This window comes from Sciurus carolinensis, chromosome 4 (genome assembly GCF_902686445.1).
Source record: "Sciurus carolinensis chromosome 4, mSciCar1.2, whole genome shotgun sequence".
NCBI classification, from domain to species: Eukaryota; Metazoa; Chordata; class Mammalia; order Rodentia; family Sciuridae; genus Sciurus; species Sciurus carolinensis.
The window spans coordinates 74945897-74962053 of NC_062216.1; the positions used below are offsets into that span (position 1 = coordinate 74945897).

Here is a 16157-nt window from a genome sequence, read left to right on the forward strand (position 1 = left end):
ATTGTGGTGCATTTTCTTTTTAATATGTTTTTGTATGCAATTTGCTAAAATTTTGTTAAGAATTTTTGCATCTATGTTCATTAGGGATATTGGTCTCAAATTTTCTTTCTTTGATGTGTCTCTGTCTGGTTTTGGTATGAAGGTGATATTAGCTTCATAGAATGAGTTTGGAAGGGGTCCCTCCTCTTCTATTTCATGGACTACTTTGAGGAGCTTTGGAATGAGCTCTTCTTTGAAGGTCTTGCAGAACTTGGTTGAGAATCCATCTGGTCCCAGACTTTTCTTTGTTGGTAGGTTTTTGATGACTAGTTCTATTTCATTGCTTGAAATTGATCTGTTTAAATTGTGTATGTCCTCCTGATTCAGTTTGGGGGGAATCATATGTCTCTAGAAACCTCTTGATATCTTCGAGATTTTCTATTTTGTCGAAGTATAGATTTTCAAAATACCTTCTAATTATGTTTCATATTTCAATAGTGTCTGTCATTATATTTCTTTTTCATCCTGAAGTTTAGTAATTTGCGTTTTCTCTCTCTTCTTTATTAGTGTGGCTAAGTGCTTATCAATTTTGTTTACTTTTTCAAAGAACCAACTTTATTTTGTAAATTTGAATTTTTTCTTTTGTTTCAATTTCATTGATTTCTGCTCTGGTTTTAATTATTTCCTGTCTTTTACTGCTTTAGGTGTTGATCTGTTCTTCTTTTTCTAGGGCTTTGAGCTGCAGTGTTAGGTCATTTTTTTGTTGACTTTTTCTTCTTTTATTGAATGAGCTCCATAAGATGAATTTTCCTCTTAGTACTGCTTTCATAGTGTCTCAGAGATTTTGATATGATGTATATTTTTTCTCATTTACCTCTAAGCACTTTTTTATTTCCTTCCTGATGTCTTCTGTTATCCATGCATCATTCAATAGCATATTATTTAATATCCAGGTATTGGAGTAGTTTCTGTTTTTTATTTTGTCATTGAATTCTAATTTCATTCCATTATGATCTGATAGAATACAAGGTAGTATCTCTATCTTTTTGTATTGGCCAAGAGTAGCTTTGTTGCATAACATATGGTCTATTTTAGACAAGGATCCAGGTGCTGCTGGGAAGAAAGTGTATTCACTCACTGATGGATGAAATATTCTATATATGTCTGTTAAGTCTAAATTATCATTTGTGTTATTGAGATCTATGGTTTCTTTGTTCAGTTTTTGTTTGGCAGATCTATCCAGTGGTGAGAGATGTGTGTTAAAGTCACCTAGTATTATTGTGTTGTGGTCTATTTGGTTCCTGGAATTGAGGATTTGTTTGACATACATGGATGAGCCATTATTTGGGGCAAAATTTTGATTGTTATGTCTTGCTGATTTATGCTTCTCTTAAGCAGTATGAAATGTCCTTCTTTATCCCTTCTGTCTTTGACTTGAGATCCACTTTATCTGATATGAGGGTGGATTCCCCCACTTTTTTGCTGTGTCCATGTGCATGGTATGTTTTTTTCCATCCTTTCACCTTTAGTCTGTGGGTATCTTTTTCTATGAGATAAGTCTCTTGAAGGCAGCATATTGTTGGGTCTTACTTTTTAATTCAATCTGCCAGTCTGTGTCTTTTGAATGATGCGTTCAGGCCATTAATATTCAGGGTTACTATTGAGATATGATTTGTATTCCTGGTAATTTTGGCTTATTTTTGGTTTTTAACCTGACTTGGTTTCTCCTTTATTTGGCTATTCCTTTAGGGTAGTTTCTCCCTTTTCTTATTACATCATGTTTTTCAGTTTTCCACATGAAATATTTTGCTGAGAATATTCTGTAATGCTGGCTTTCTGTTTGTAAATTCTTTTACCTTTTGCTTATCATGGAAGGATTTTATTTTGTCATCAAATCTTAAAGTAAGTTTTGCTGAGCATAAGATACTTGGTTGGCATCCATTTTCTTTCAGAACTTGAAAAATGCTCTTCCAGCCTCTTCTAGTTTTTAGGTTCTGGGTTGAAAAATCTGCTGATATCTGTATTGGTTCCCCCTGAATGTAATTTGATTTTTTTCTCTCACGACCTTTAAAATTCTATCTTTATTTTGTATGTTATGTATTTTCATTATAATGTGCCTTTGTGTGGATCTGTTGCAATTTTGTACATTTGGTGTTCTGCAAGCCTCTTGTATTTGATTTTCCATTTCATTCTTCTGATTTGGGAAATTTTCTGTTATGATTTCATTGAATACATTGTTCATTCCTTTGGTTTGTTCTCCGTGCCTTCCTCAATCCCAATAATTCTAAAATTTGTTCTTTTCATGATATCCCATAATTCTTGTAGATTCTGTTCATGATTTCTTACCATCTTCTCCGTTTGGTCAACTTTGTTTTCAAGATGAAATATTTTGTCTTCAATGTCTGAGGTTCTGTCTTCCAGGTGTTCTAGCCTATTGGTTATGCTTTCTATGAAATTTTTAATTTGGTTTATTGTTTCCTTCATTTCAAGAATTTGTTTGTTTTTTTTTCAGAATCTCTAGCTCTTTATTGAAATGATCCTTTGTTTCCTGTATTTGCTTTTTAAATTGTTGATTGATGTGATCATTCAATGCCTGCATTTGCTCTCTTATCTCATCGTTTGCTTCTCTGATCATTTTAACTATGTGCATACTGAACTCCCTTTCAGACATTTCTTCTGCCTTGTTGTCATTGAATTTTATTGATGTAGTATCTAGGTTTGTTTGGGATACTTTCTTCCCTGTTTTCTCATATTGCTCATGTATCTACTCCTCTAGGAGTACACATCTGAGGTATTGCAGTTTCCCCCCATGAACTTATAGTGTCCCTGCAGGTTTCCAACAACTCGCCTCCTAATCTTCAGTAACCTGAAGTCTTGGAGGAACTTGATAATGCAGAGACCCAAAAAGGAAGTTGCCCCTCTAAGGATGGTGGCCTCCAGGTGGGGCATATTCCTTGCTAGTGAGCAGAGGCACCTCCATGAGTTGAGAGATGGTCAACTGCAGGGGCACTAGATGGTGGACTGGGGCCCAGCTGGTCTAGGCCTGGGTCTCTGGGCCTACCTCCCTTGCACAGAAGTCTCTCCAGCCACTCAGTCATTATTTCTTTATACACTCCTTTTCCCCATTTCTTTTTCTCTTGCCTGTAATTCCCATAGTACATAATTGGGTTGCTTGATGGTGTCCCCATAGTCACATAAGCTTTCTTTTTTTTATTAATTTTAAATTTGTTCTAATTAGTCATACTTGACAATAAAATGCATTTATACATTCTGATGGATCATTCATAAATGATTGTAATTTCTCATTTTTCTGATCGTATGTATTGTAGGATCACAGTGGTCATGCAGTCATATTCGTACATGAGGTAATAATGCCTGTTTCACTCTACTATCCTTCCTACCTCCATACCTTATCCCCCTCCCTTCACTCCCTCTACCTTATATAAAGTAACTCTATTCTTCCCTACCTGCCACTCTTATGGTGAATTGTCATCCACATATCAGAGAAAACATTCAGCCTTTGGTTTTTTAGGTTTGCCTTTTTTCATTTAGCATAATATTCTCCATTCCATCCATACATAAACTTTCTTTTATCCCTTCTTCTTTTTCTTTCAGTTCCAATGGATACTTTTTAATGACTTTTCTTCAAATTTGCTGATTTAAGTCTGTTATTGACGTTCTCTATTGAATTTTTCAGTTCAGCTCTTGTATTCTTTGACTCCATAATCTCTATTTGGATTTTTTTATATGTATTCCACCTCATTATATGTCTTATTTCAGTCATATTATGGTTTCCCTGGTTTTATTTAGTTGTCTGTGTTACCTTATAACTAACTGAACTTATTAATAGTAATTATTACTAATCCTTTTTATGTTTCATGCACTTCATAGACCTTTTCTTTTAGGGTTGGTTATTGAATCTTTATTCTACTTCTTTGGTGGCATCATTTGTCTCTGATCATCAGGATCCTTGCACCTTGCATTGTTGTCTAGGCACTTAAACAAGGTGTCACCTCTTCTTATATTTGTGTACTGGCTTCAACAGAGACTGCCTCTTATCAGTCAGCCCATCCAGAGATGGTAGCTTCTGGGGCCTCCGAAGGGATGGGTTGCTACACATCAATGGTCACAATGTCCTTAACTCATGGCCACATTATTTTATCTCAGGTACTGTCCTTGTGTTTACCACAGTCAGCAAAGCTGAATGATTTTATTTGCACCCATTTTGGTTTGGTCAATCTTACTTATATATATTTATTTTACATCAGAGGGTCTCTACCTTTTTCTTTTCATAAGCGGGTCTCTACTCTTTCACAGTATGATACATTTATGTCTTGATAAACCCAATGTAAGCTGAAATTATCATAAGCCAAAAGTACATTTAATACACCTAACTTATTAAGCATCATAGCTTAGCAACATGATACACTGTAGTGTATCAATTGCTTACTATTATGATCAAATGTCTGACTGGGAGCTGCAGCTGGTTATCACTGCCCAGCATCAGGAAAGAGTATTATATTCCATGTTGTTAGCACTGGAAAAAAAATCAAAATGCACAATTTTAAGCAGGGTTTCTACTGAATTTTTATCACTCTATCACCATGGTAAAGTAAAAAAAAAAAAAAATCATAAATTGAAACATCCTAAATCAGGGACCGACCATACTAAATCTCAAATACTTGGCGCAAATGAATCGCTTTTCAGAAATACTTCATTTATTCTTTTTTGCAGGATTTCCATGGGATTTTTAAGTAAATTCTAGTTCTCAGCTGAAATTGTACATCTTAATCTAGTCTCCTATTGATGTTAACCATAAACATTTTATATTTCATGTCTGATAGCTCCAATATTTGTATGTACTTTAAGTCTATATATGATATTGCTTTGGGTTTGGGGTATTTGCTCATTTTCCTCATGAGTATGCTGACTTTATTATTTGAACAATTTTATATATGAAAATGAATTTCTTAATTATTAAATGAATCATCCTGGTTGAGAAACTTCTAATTTGTTTCTATTTCCTCTAGTTACTATATGTGGAAATGAACAATAATTGGGTACTATTTATTTAGCTGGTACCAGGTATCAAGCACAGAAATGTTATAATTTGGGAAGCATTATAAAATATTCTTTGACAATTATAGAAAATTACCTTTGAAGCAGTTATTTTTCAAATGTGACATGATCAGTCAGAGACAGATTTGAAAGCTACTCTTACACCAAAATCTATAATCTTAAACACAAAGCTGTGGGAAGTCACTGATATTTCATCTTGATAATTCCAATTTTGGAACTGCCAGGATTTTATTTCAGAATGATCTAAGTTAAACTTTAAAATTCAGTTTAATTTTTTTTAAAAAAGAACTCCAACTTAAAAGTATAAATACAAAATAATATTAAAAACAAAATTTTAAAATCTTGTAAGACACATTTCCTACATGTACCCACTGTGATAATAAAATAAATCAAAACCTTCTGATTGGATAACTTTGTTTCATAGACAATTAAAATGCTTAGATATTTATGGATTCCCAATTTAATTTTAATGAGAATTTGTTCTCTCTGTAACAAACTTTGTGTATAATTGATAATGAAAAACAAAGTCAGGTATTTGCACCCTATATCTTCCATTCACTGTCACCAAATAAATTACAGAAATACTGTCATTTCAGACAGAAAAATAATATATTAAAAAGAGTTTTGCCTGATTCATGCAAAGCCAATAAAAAGAGATTATTTTAGAGTACATGACCAAGAGTAAAGCAAGGGTGAAAAACAGACTGAAAGTAAATACAAATATTGGAATTATAAGACATGAAATATAAAGTGTTTCTTCAGAAGATTCAAAAGCTCAACTTTGTAAAAACGCTTAAAACACATTATTTAGCAAAACAATTTCAGTCTTAATAATAGGACAGGTACTGGTAATACAGAACTCAATACCATGTGAACACTGCCAAAAAAGTCAATTATCTGGCCAGGAGTGGTGGCATATGTTTATAATTCCACTCACTCTGGAGGATGAGGCAGGAAGATCACAAGTTCAAGACCAGACTCAGCAACTCAGCAAGGTCAGCCTCAGCAACTTAGCCCAAGCAATTTAGCAAGACCCTGTCTCAAAATAAATAATAATAATAAAAAGGACTGGACATGTGACTCAGTGGTAAAATTCCCTTGGATTCAATCCCTAGTAGTCAAAAAAAAAAAAAAGTCAACTATCTGGTCAACAAAAAAATGATAATTTCATTTAAAATTTTCATATTCCCAAGTCTCTGACCAGGTAAAGGGTTAGCCTTCACCAGAGTCAATAATAGTTTTTACTCTAAAATTTTCTTATGTATAAACCACATTTCCTCCTTAGTCGATTGCCATGATTTAAAATAATATTTTAAAAAGAGATACAATATTAACTTATTTATCATTCATTCTAAAAAACCAGAATGAGTCCTTATTTTCCAAGGCAGTGAATTTCCTTAAATGTCCAAGAATTACTTCCTGATATTCCTACTGATATCCCTACTTGATTTGTAGGGATCCCAAATTTGGAATGTCCAAAAACATGTAACTCTTAATTTTCCCACTTAAAGTATTCTCATGCCTCAGACTTTTCCCTATGTGGACATATAAAAAAAATAAATGAAAGGATGTTGAATCCATGTAATTTGTCAACCCAAAGACTACCTTGCTTAGAATGAAATTTAAAGTTTAAAAATCCTTATCATGACCTATAAAGTACAACATCATCAGGTCCTCCTACCTTAGTGCATTTCTTCCTCACCTTCATTCACACTAGGTCTTACTTTAAACATTCTCATGTTCAGACCCTTGGTCCTTGTAATTCAGCCTGGACAACTCTTTTCCTTGGGTGTCTCCCTGCTTCAATTTTTCTTCTCCTTGATATGATTACCCAAATGTCAACTTCACAGAGGTGTTTTCTTAAATAACTTATGCAAATTAGCACACCACCATCACTATCATTCTTTCATCATGGCTCTTTTTTAAGGCACTTACATGATTTATGACATATTCTTCACTTTTGTCTACCACTTCCTTCCCATAAAATATAATGTAATGAAAACTTCAACTTTTTTTTCACCTCTGTATATTTTTCACCTCAATATATAATTTATGGATGAATCATAAATTGGTCATCAAGTTAGCTTAGTTGGTACTGACAATATTTGTTTATTTTGTAAATTACATATTAAATGATATATTGCCATATGTCCCTAAGCCTCTAACTTTTGCAGCAGTGTTTCCTAAACAGATATATCACAGAATGTTATTATGGGATATGTTGATAAACGTGCCATAAAAAATTGGAAAAACCCTGCTTATTCCATTATATCCCACTTTGGAGATCCACAATGGATTTTGTTATAAAAATACAAAAACAATATTCTGATAAGTCTACAGAAAGGACTCTACTTAAAGTGAATCAGATGTTATTCCAAATTTTAGTTTTTCCTTAACATATCTATATAGTAAATGCATCTTATAGTTACAGAATCTTCAACTAAGCAAAAGTTGGTTAAATATTCAACAAACCACCAGTCACCTGAGATTTGGTCACATGACCTCACTGAGATCATCAGTTTCCCAGCAGAGAACACTCACAGACACCTTGGTGAATTCAGCTCTGAACTCCACAGATGGTTACAATGATTTAAGAACCAATTTACCTCCACCTGAATTGATCAAAAGACCCATAGAATTTAACAATCTTAATTGTGGGAAAACAGTTCATTTATATTGCAAATATTTAGGCAGAAAGCTACCTTTAAAGATTGCTCACTTCTTCTCACACATAAGAAGTCTTTGTTTTTATTTTTTAATTAAGTGTACATTCATTCCAGATTTCCTCTCTTTCTTGGCTATATACAGGCAAGTGAGAGAAAGAACTTATTTCTGAAGGCTACCTACAACTCGCTGAAAAGCATTCCTATATTACATTTAGAGTTGGGCAGTAATAGGAAACACTCTTTGGCTTTAAGTCCAATTCACACTTTTTTAAGTACAACTTTGCCAGTAATAAAGCTAGTATTTAGATTTCTTCCTCTGTTCTTAAGTCAGAGATGAGAGGAGTATTGCTAGTCAGGACCTATAAACTCTATTTTTGGGGGGGAGTGGGTTTTTTTTTTTTTTTACCTTTTTTTTTTCTTGGAACTTAGGATCAAACCCAGGGTTTCATGTATGTGAGGCAAGCACTTTGCCATTGAGCTACATCTCACCCCTTTAAACTCCATAATACATGTCTTGATAATGGTTTAGACAAAGCAGGTGAAGAGAAGAAAATTTTAAAAAATTATTCTTAGGGTTGAGGATGTAGCTCATTGATAAGGCACTTATGAGGCCCTGACTTTGACTGCAGCAAAAAGAAAGTATTCTTAGATTTATACTGTATGTACCTGCCCAACCACTTACATTCATGAAGTAGGAAACACTATAAGAGGCAAAGTTTTGTTGGTGAAATCAAGAGAGTCATTTCAACATGTTAACTTTGAAATGCTTAAGATCTCCAAGTGAAGCAGCAGAATCTACCCACTTGGAATTCAGAAGGGAGAACAAATGAAAGGGAAATTGGGTATCAGAAGTCTGATTACTCATGGAAAAGTGGTATCTTTCAATAGGATTGCATTTCAAGGCTAGAAAAATCCCTTGACAATTTCCCATCATGCAGAACTGCACTGAGTCACTAGAAAGAGGAAATGACTTGAGAGTCAGAGAGAGGTCTTCAAATTCTTTGTCAGGCTAGAGAGCTCAGTTCTTCATCAAATCCTCCAAATGCCATCTTCTCACAAATTAATTTGACCCTGGCAGCCCATATTTATTCTCTCTCATGTTTTAAGATAAAAGTAGGGCATCATGATTTTGACCCAATTTTCTCCAATCCTAAATATGCCATTCTTCTCTGTACCCATCCCCAGGAAAGAAAATTGTGCTATCTTGGAGCTTGCTTGTATTTATATATTCTATATTGTAAACCATTATTCATAGGTTTACATTTTTTTTCAATGTCTGTCACATTAAGACAGTTCAAGGCAGGGGCTCTGTAAAGTGCCTCACTGTTCCCCAGCACCAGGAAAATAGTAATTACCCAAAGGAAAATTTGACACACCAACTGTCTGCATCTTTGTATTTTATTATTGCTGGAAAAACTAATGAGCCTTTTAAAAGTTTTTGAAGTTTTCTGACTGCTAATACCTAAAAACAAATAAACAAACTATTAAGGGTGTTTTCTATTTAAACACTAATAATTTTAATGTTTGATATATCTTATAAAACGCTTTCTTTGTTCTTTTGCAAGAATATACCAAATGATCTTCTCAGTTCTTCCTTTTATTTCTTAACTCCTTTCATTCATTTTCATTCATTGGTGACCTAACTTTATTTAACTCGTGTATATTTCTCTTAGTCTAAATATGGCTCCCTAATCTACTTCCCCTTGATTAATGAAGTACTTTTCAAACTCAATTTTCTGTAGCACTTGAGCTTGAAAAACTAAAATGAAACTAGCTTTTATGACTGTGCTGTTTCTATTACACTAATGTCTCAGAATTTTTAATACCCTGTAAAAATTTCTAGTTGTCTATACCAATGTGTTCCCACTAAATCTAAAGAGGCAGCTTATTCACAAGTTTTGCCCAGGAAAATCTCCACAGTGATGAATTTCTAAATCTCTGTTCTTGGGCTTCAGCAGAGTATGGTTTCTCCTGTCATGTGTGATGTGTGACTTCCGTGTTATGGATATTAGTAGTTAAGATTGGAATCAAAGATTTTTTCATTGCCTAGCTTATGGCTACCTGGTTGAAAAGAAGGCCGCTTAGGTTACTCTCCCACAGAATTTTATTATCTGATTTTTATTATATTATCAGAAAAAAATATATTTTTATATCAAAAAATAAGGAAGCAGAAAAATGAAAACCCTAAAGGGGTTCTCATGATAGCAGTCACATCTCCAGCTAGGAAGCACAGAGAGCTGTGTGGGGCCAGGCTCAGGCTTTTATAACAACCCTCTTAAAATAAATACCAAGGGCAGGATGCAGTGTTGCATGCTGTAATCCTGGCTACTTAGGAGGCCAAGTCAGGAGGAACCCAAGTTCAAGACCAGCCTTGGCAACTTAGCAAGAACCTGTTGCAAATAAAAAGCAGAAAGGGCTTGGCATAAAACTCAGTGATAATATTCCCAGTATCACAAGGAGAGAGAACTACTAAGTGGGTTATATGAGAAATACCTTAATCCCTTTTGAGGGCACATTACCCCAATGACCCTAGAAACTCCCACTAGGTTCCACCTCTTAAAGGTCTTACCACCTCACAATACCTCCATCCTAGGGACTAAGCTTTTAATACCTGGACCATTGGAGAATGGTATGACTCTACATCATGTACAACTAGAGAAGTGAATAGTTGTGCTCCATTTATGTACAATGAAGCAAAATGCATTCTGCTGTCATGTATAACTAATTAGAACAAAAACAAAAAAACAAGGAAGCAGGAAGGAAAAAATAACGAGAGCACAGATCATGTTGGGGAACATGGAAGTCACATGGTAAAATGATATATTTAGAACCACGTACATGGGTGTTATGGATTGGATGTGAGGTATCCCCTCCAAGGTCACATGAGACAATGCAGGAAAGTTCAGAGAAGAAATTATTGAGTTATGAGAGCCTTAATCCAATTAGGGAATTAATCACCTGATGGGATTAATGGAGTGGTAACTGAAGGCAGGTGGAGTGTGGCTGGAGGAGGTTGGGCATTGAGGGCCTAGATTTGGGGTGTATATTTGTATCTGGCAAGTGGAGATATTTCCCTCTCTCTCTTTCTCTGCTCCTGATCATCAAGTGAGCTGCTTCCCTCTGCCACACTCCTCCACCCTGATGTCCTGTCTCACCTTGAACCCCAAGTAATGGAACTTGCTGTCTATGGACTGAGACCTCTGAAACCATGAGCCCTCAAATAAACTGTTCCTCCTCTACAATTGTGCTGGTTGGGTCTTTCAGTCACAGTGGTGAAAAAACTGACTAAAACTATGAAGAATTTCCATAATTTGAAAGGATTAAATTTTTGACATAAAATATTATCATGTCATGTTTAAAAATCTCACTATATGCTATTTGCAAGAAGCATATCTAAAACATAACAATCAAGAAAAGTTGAAAATAAAAATGAAAAAACATGACACTAACCTAAAGAAAATTAGACAATAATTTTAATATCAAGAGAAAAACTAAAGCCAAAGACATTACTAAAGTTAAAGTGGCTTCATAATGATAGAAAGATTTAATTTTCCAAGTATAAATATAAATTTTAGTATTATCTGTACCTAATAATCCTTTAATATACAAGTATATCTTCCTATATAAAATTTCAATATTCAAATACTTGTTAAAGCAATCTACAAAAAATGTTACCCAAAAATTCTATTCAAGGATGGAAAACATTCCAGAATCTATATATGCATCACAGCAAAAACCATTCACATTACTCACAAGTCCAGGTCAGAGTATGTGCAGTATTATGAACTTCCCAATCCTTTTTCCAGTTATTTAGCCCCTTAAAGTCTCCTGCCTCCTTCTGCCAACACCTTGAGCCCAAATTAATCTAGGTTCAATGTAGATGGTATTTTTTTCTCATATTACAGTATTTTCAGTGAAATGTAAAAGAATGCATAGAGCAAAATTTACTTTTAAATGTATTAACAAGTTTAATTTATTGCCTTGTAAAAGGAGAGATGTTTTAAATAAGAAAGAGTTTCTAGGTAGCAGGGCTTAGTGTTCTGAAAATACTTCATTTTTCTAATATTAGCTACCGCTCATATTCACATGATGTAGTTCATCTCTTAGTATGGTCTGAATATGTCAAAGGGAATAAATTTCACCAAAATCTAGACCTTAATTGAAGTATCTGGCATCCAATTTTATATATATATATATATATATATATATACATATATATATATCCAATTATATATATATACATATATATATATGTATATATATATATCTCCTGTCAAGATACCCCTACAAAGTGAAAGATATAAGTTGCTAAATCTGTAAACACCTACCACCAATAAGAACACATGATGTTTGTTGGGCCATTATAGGTTGGGGAGGGATTTGTGTGTGATATTCTGCTCAGTTGACCTTAAATCTTACAAACTGTGAGACATTGAGCACAAGAGAAGGATCTCCCACTTATCCAGGATGGCAGGCATGAAATTCTACCATGGCTCACTTATGACCCAGAAATTCCAATACTGTCAAACTGTCTGTGGCAGATAAAGTGGTTGAATCCAGATTGTCAAACCTCTGTAAAATCACATCTGTGGACCCTTTAGTTCTAAGTAAATGCATGCTTTCTCTGATAAGTAGTTTCTTTCAAAAAAAAAAAAAATAGTTCTTGGCCTACTAGTTGGCCCTAGTAGAAAAAGAATACCTGACCACAGAAGACCATCATAAACAGTTTTAGCTGATCCATCAAGGTAAATATTGGAACATTTTTAATGGGATTGGGCACATATTGGTTTAATGAGTCAGTGACTCACAATCCCAATGTGCTTATTTCTACCACAATGTCACCTTTCTTTCCCTTGATCCCCGTCTATGTCCTGGTTGTCTGAGGGGAAGGGGGGACGTTTGGCTAACAGATGAATATGCTCATTATTGGGCACCAGCTAGAAGTAGACTGTTGAAAGTTTTAGCTCTACTTAGAAGTAGCCCCAATGGTCTGTACCAAAAGGAAACCCCCTACTGGGATATCTTCAAACTGCAAATACAATAGTTGACTTTGCCTGGGACAAAAAAAAAAAAAAAAAAAAAAAAAAAAAAAAAAGAGTGGCTTGTGATATAGATTCACATCAATTCATGGCCAGTGCCTGATGAGTTAACTGGGTGGTCGGGGACCTGGGAGGAGTAAGCTGGTAGAATTGATATCAGGGAAGTTTATGGAAGACATATAAGATTATGTCTCTCAGAATAGACTCAGTGCAAGGATGCTTGTTATGTTAATTCTCTCCACTGAAGAGCAAATGGTTTCTGGTTGTATAAAAAAAAACCAGAATGTAAGTTTTACACAAGACTAATGTATTATTATCCTCTCCAAATGTCTAACACGGTTTAGTTTTTTGTCTGGACTAATGCAAAGAAAATGTAATAAACTTGGAGAAATATGACATGGAGACCAGGTGCGGAGACAAGTGCCTGGTAAAGTAGGGCAGGAGACCAGCGGGGGCAGGTAGGGGTCAAGCAAGGGTCGGGGGGAGGCTGAGACTCCTGGAATCTCTGCAAGCACCTGTTGTGGCATCCTCACTTCACTGCCATGGCCGCCTGCAGGCTGGCGCTGATTCCCTGTTAGTGAGAGCACCTGGAACCTGGAGAACCCTTCAGTGGCTGGCACGACTGCAGACCTCAGCCCAGTTGGCCATGAGGATGCTGACCAGGCAGGCACTGAGAGATGCTAGTAGGCCATGAGTTCAACATCTGCTTTACCTGGGTGCAGAAAAGGGCACTCTGAACCCTCTGGACAGTGCTGGATGCCATTGACTAGATGTGGTTGCCAGCTGCGGGTGGTAAGGACTTGGCACCTCAACGAGTGGCACTATGGGGGTCTGAGTGACCTCAATAAAGCAGAAGCTACTGCCAACAAGGTGAGGCCCACCTCCAATGGAGCCTGATCATTCCTGCTATAGAAATTTCAATAAGTATTACAGATATGCAGGCCTTACTGAGAATCAGCTGCCTTCCTGTGAGAATCTGAAGAACGATATTGCCTGAGCTCTGCCCTCTGGAATGAAGAAATCACCCCCCTAATCAAGGAAGGGAAATGGGTTTTGGTTGCCTTCCATGGCAACAGCCTTAGGGGAATCATCAAGTATGTGGAGTGTCTCTCTGAAAAGGTCAGTATGGAGCTGAACTTGCCCATCAATCCCATGTAGTTCCTGGGGGATGAAGAGACCACTGTAGGAGCTGTGGCTGCTCAGAACAAAGTCTAGAAACAAAGGCAGAACAGTAGAATTTTGTACCAAGGAATGCCCTACCCATCCATTTTTTTGCACCTTTCTCCTACACCTGTCACACTGACCACATCTGTAGGCATCTTAAGTTGAAGCTGCTGATGGGAAATGTCAGCTCCCATTTTAATTTTAACATTTAGTCTCCCATACCCACTTCCTTCATAGAATGTAGTCAGAATAGCACCACTGGGGCACAGATTGTCAGTTCAAGCCCAGGGAGGTCTTGTCTTATCTGGGAGAGCTGAGGTAGTAATTCTGGCTTTTTCTTGTGGCCATTTAAAGATGTCTTGAGAAGGGAATAGAGAGAAAGTAATGAGAAGAAGCCAGAGAAAGAGCCGATCTGTGTTCCTAAGAGCCAGTTCTGCACTATTCTGCAGTCAGGTCATGGGGTTGGGACAAGAGGGGAGCCTCTAGTTATTACAGTGAAATATAAATGTAACCTACCTGGCAGTTGTTTTAATTAGCTTTTTCACTGCTGTGACTAAAAGATCTGAACAGAACAATTTTAAAGGAGGAAAAGTTTATTTGAGGGCTCACTATTTCAGAGGTCCTAGTCCACAGAAGGCTGGCTACATTTCTCAGAGTTCAAGGTGAGACTGAACATCATGTGGGAGAGTGTGGCAGAGGGAAGCTGCTCACAACATGGTGATCAGGAAGCAGAAAGAGACTCCACTCATCGGATACAAATATATATACCCCAAAGCCACGTCCCAATTTCCACCTCCTCCAGCCACACCCTACCTGCCTCCAGTTACCACTCTGTTAATCCTATCAGGGATTAATTCACTGATTAGGTTATAACTCTCAAAACCCAATCCTTTCTCCTCTGATCCTTCTTGCATTGTCTCACACGTGAACTTTTGACATAACAACCATTTTAAAAAAAAAAGTTATTTTCTCCCTGACCCCAGAGGAGCTGGCTCAGAAAGTAGATATCAATACTGAATTAAGATTGTGTTACATTTAATTTCATGAAAAGAAAAAAAAAGAAAGAAAAACATAAGCTTATACATAATACCACCCTTCTGGGCTTTCTGGTGGTGATTAAATAGTCCCACTTGTGGTCACCAGAAAGTAAGTCACCACTCCTCACATATATGATAAGCTCCTTGATCTCTAAGGTGTATATGAATTTCTACATATCTTAGAATTCCTCCTCTGCCTCGTTTTGTGGTAGTGAAATGCCTCTTGATCATGTCTAAGTGTGTCTTTCACGTGTCTGATTTCTGAATCAAGTTCCAGTTGCTTGGCCCTGCCACAAGGGGCCAGTACTCATTTTAAGTATAACAGTACTAAATCGTTTTTCCAGATCAGTATACTAAAGGAGTGATGTGCAATTAAAAAAAAAAGTAATTAAACTCTTAAAGTAGTATAGAATGCATGTCGCATTCCTTTTATTTTTACAAATACACATGCATTTTATTAATTACAGTCACCCATCAATATTCAAAGATCAACAGCTCACATGGGTTAGGAGGAGGTGGTGTTTCTTTTTTTTAATTTTTAATAATTTGTTCTAATTAGTTATACATGACTTTAGAATGCATTTATGCATTTTGTTAATCATCCATAAATGGAGGATAATTTCTCATTTTTCTAATTGTACATATATGATTGGTCATGCAATCATATATGAACATGAGGTAATAATATCTGTTTCACCCTACTATCCTTTCTACCCCCATACCCCTTCCCCCACTTCACTACCTTCTACCTAAAATAACTCTATTCTTCCCTAATGGTCACCCCCCACATTATTGTGAATTAGCATCTGCATATTAGAGAAAGCATTCCGCCTTTGGATTTTTGGGGTTTGACTTATTTAACTTAGCATAATATTCTCCAACTCCATCCATGTACCAGCAAATGCCATAATTTCATTCTTCTGTAAAGCTAAGTAACATCCCATTGTATATGTATGCCACATTTTCTTTATACATTCCTGTTGAATGACACCTATGTTGGTTCCATAGTTTAGCTATTGTGAGTTGAGCTGCTATAAACATTGATGTGGCTGCATCACTGTAGTATGCTGATTTTAAGTCCTTTGAGTATAAACCAAGGAGTGGGATAGCTGAGTCAAGTGGTGGTTCCATTCCACGTTTTCTGAGAAATTTCCATACTGCTTTCTGTAATGGTTGCACCAATTTGCAGTAAA

The 16157-nt window shown here is 35.9% G+C and overlaps 1 pseudogene; it reads left to right on the top strand.

Moving 5' to 3' along the window:
• The first annotated feature begins 13160 nt into the window (after positions 1 to 13160).
• Positions 13161 to 13921, top strand: LOC124982765 (phosphoglycerate mutase 1-like; annotated as a pseudogene).
• The last annotated feature ends 2236 nt before the right edge of the window (positions 13922 to 16157 follow it).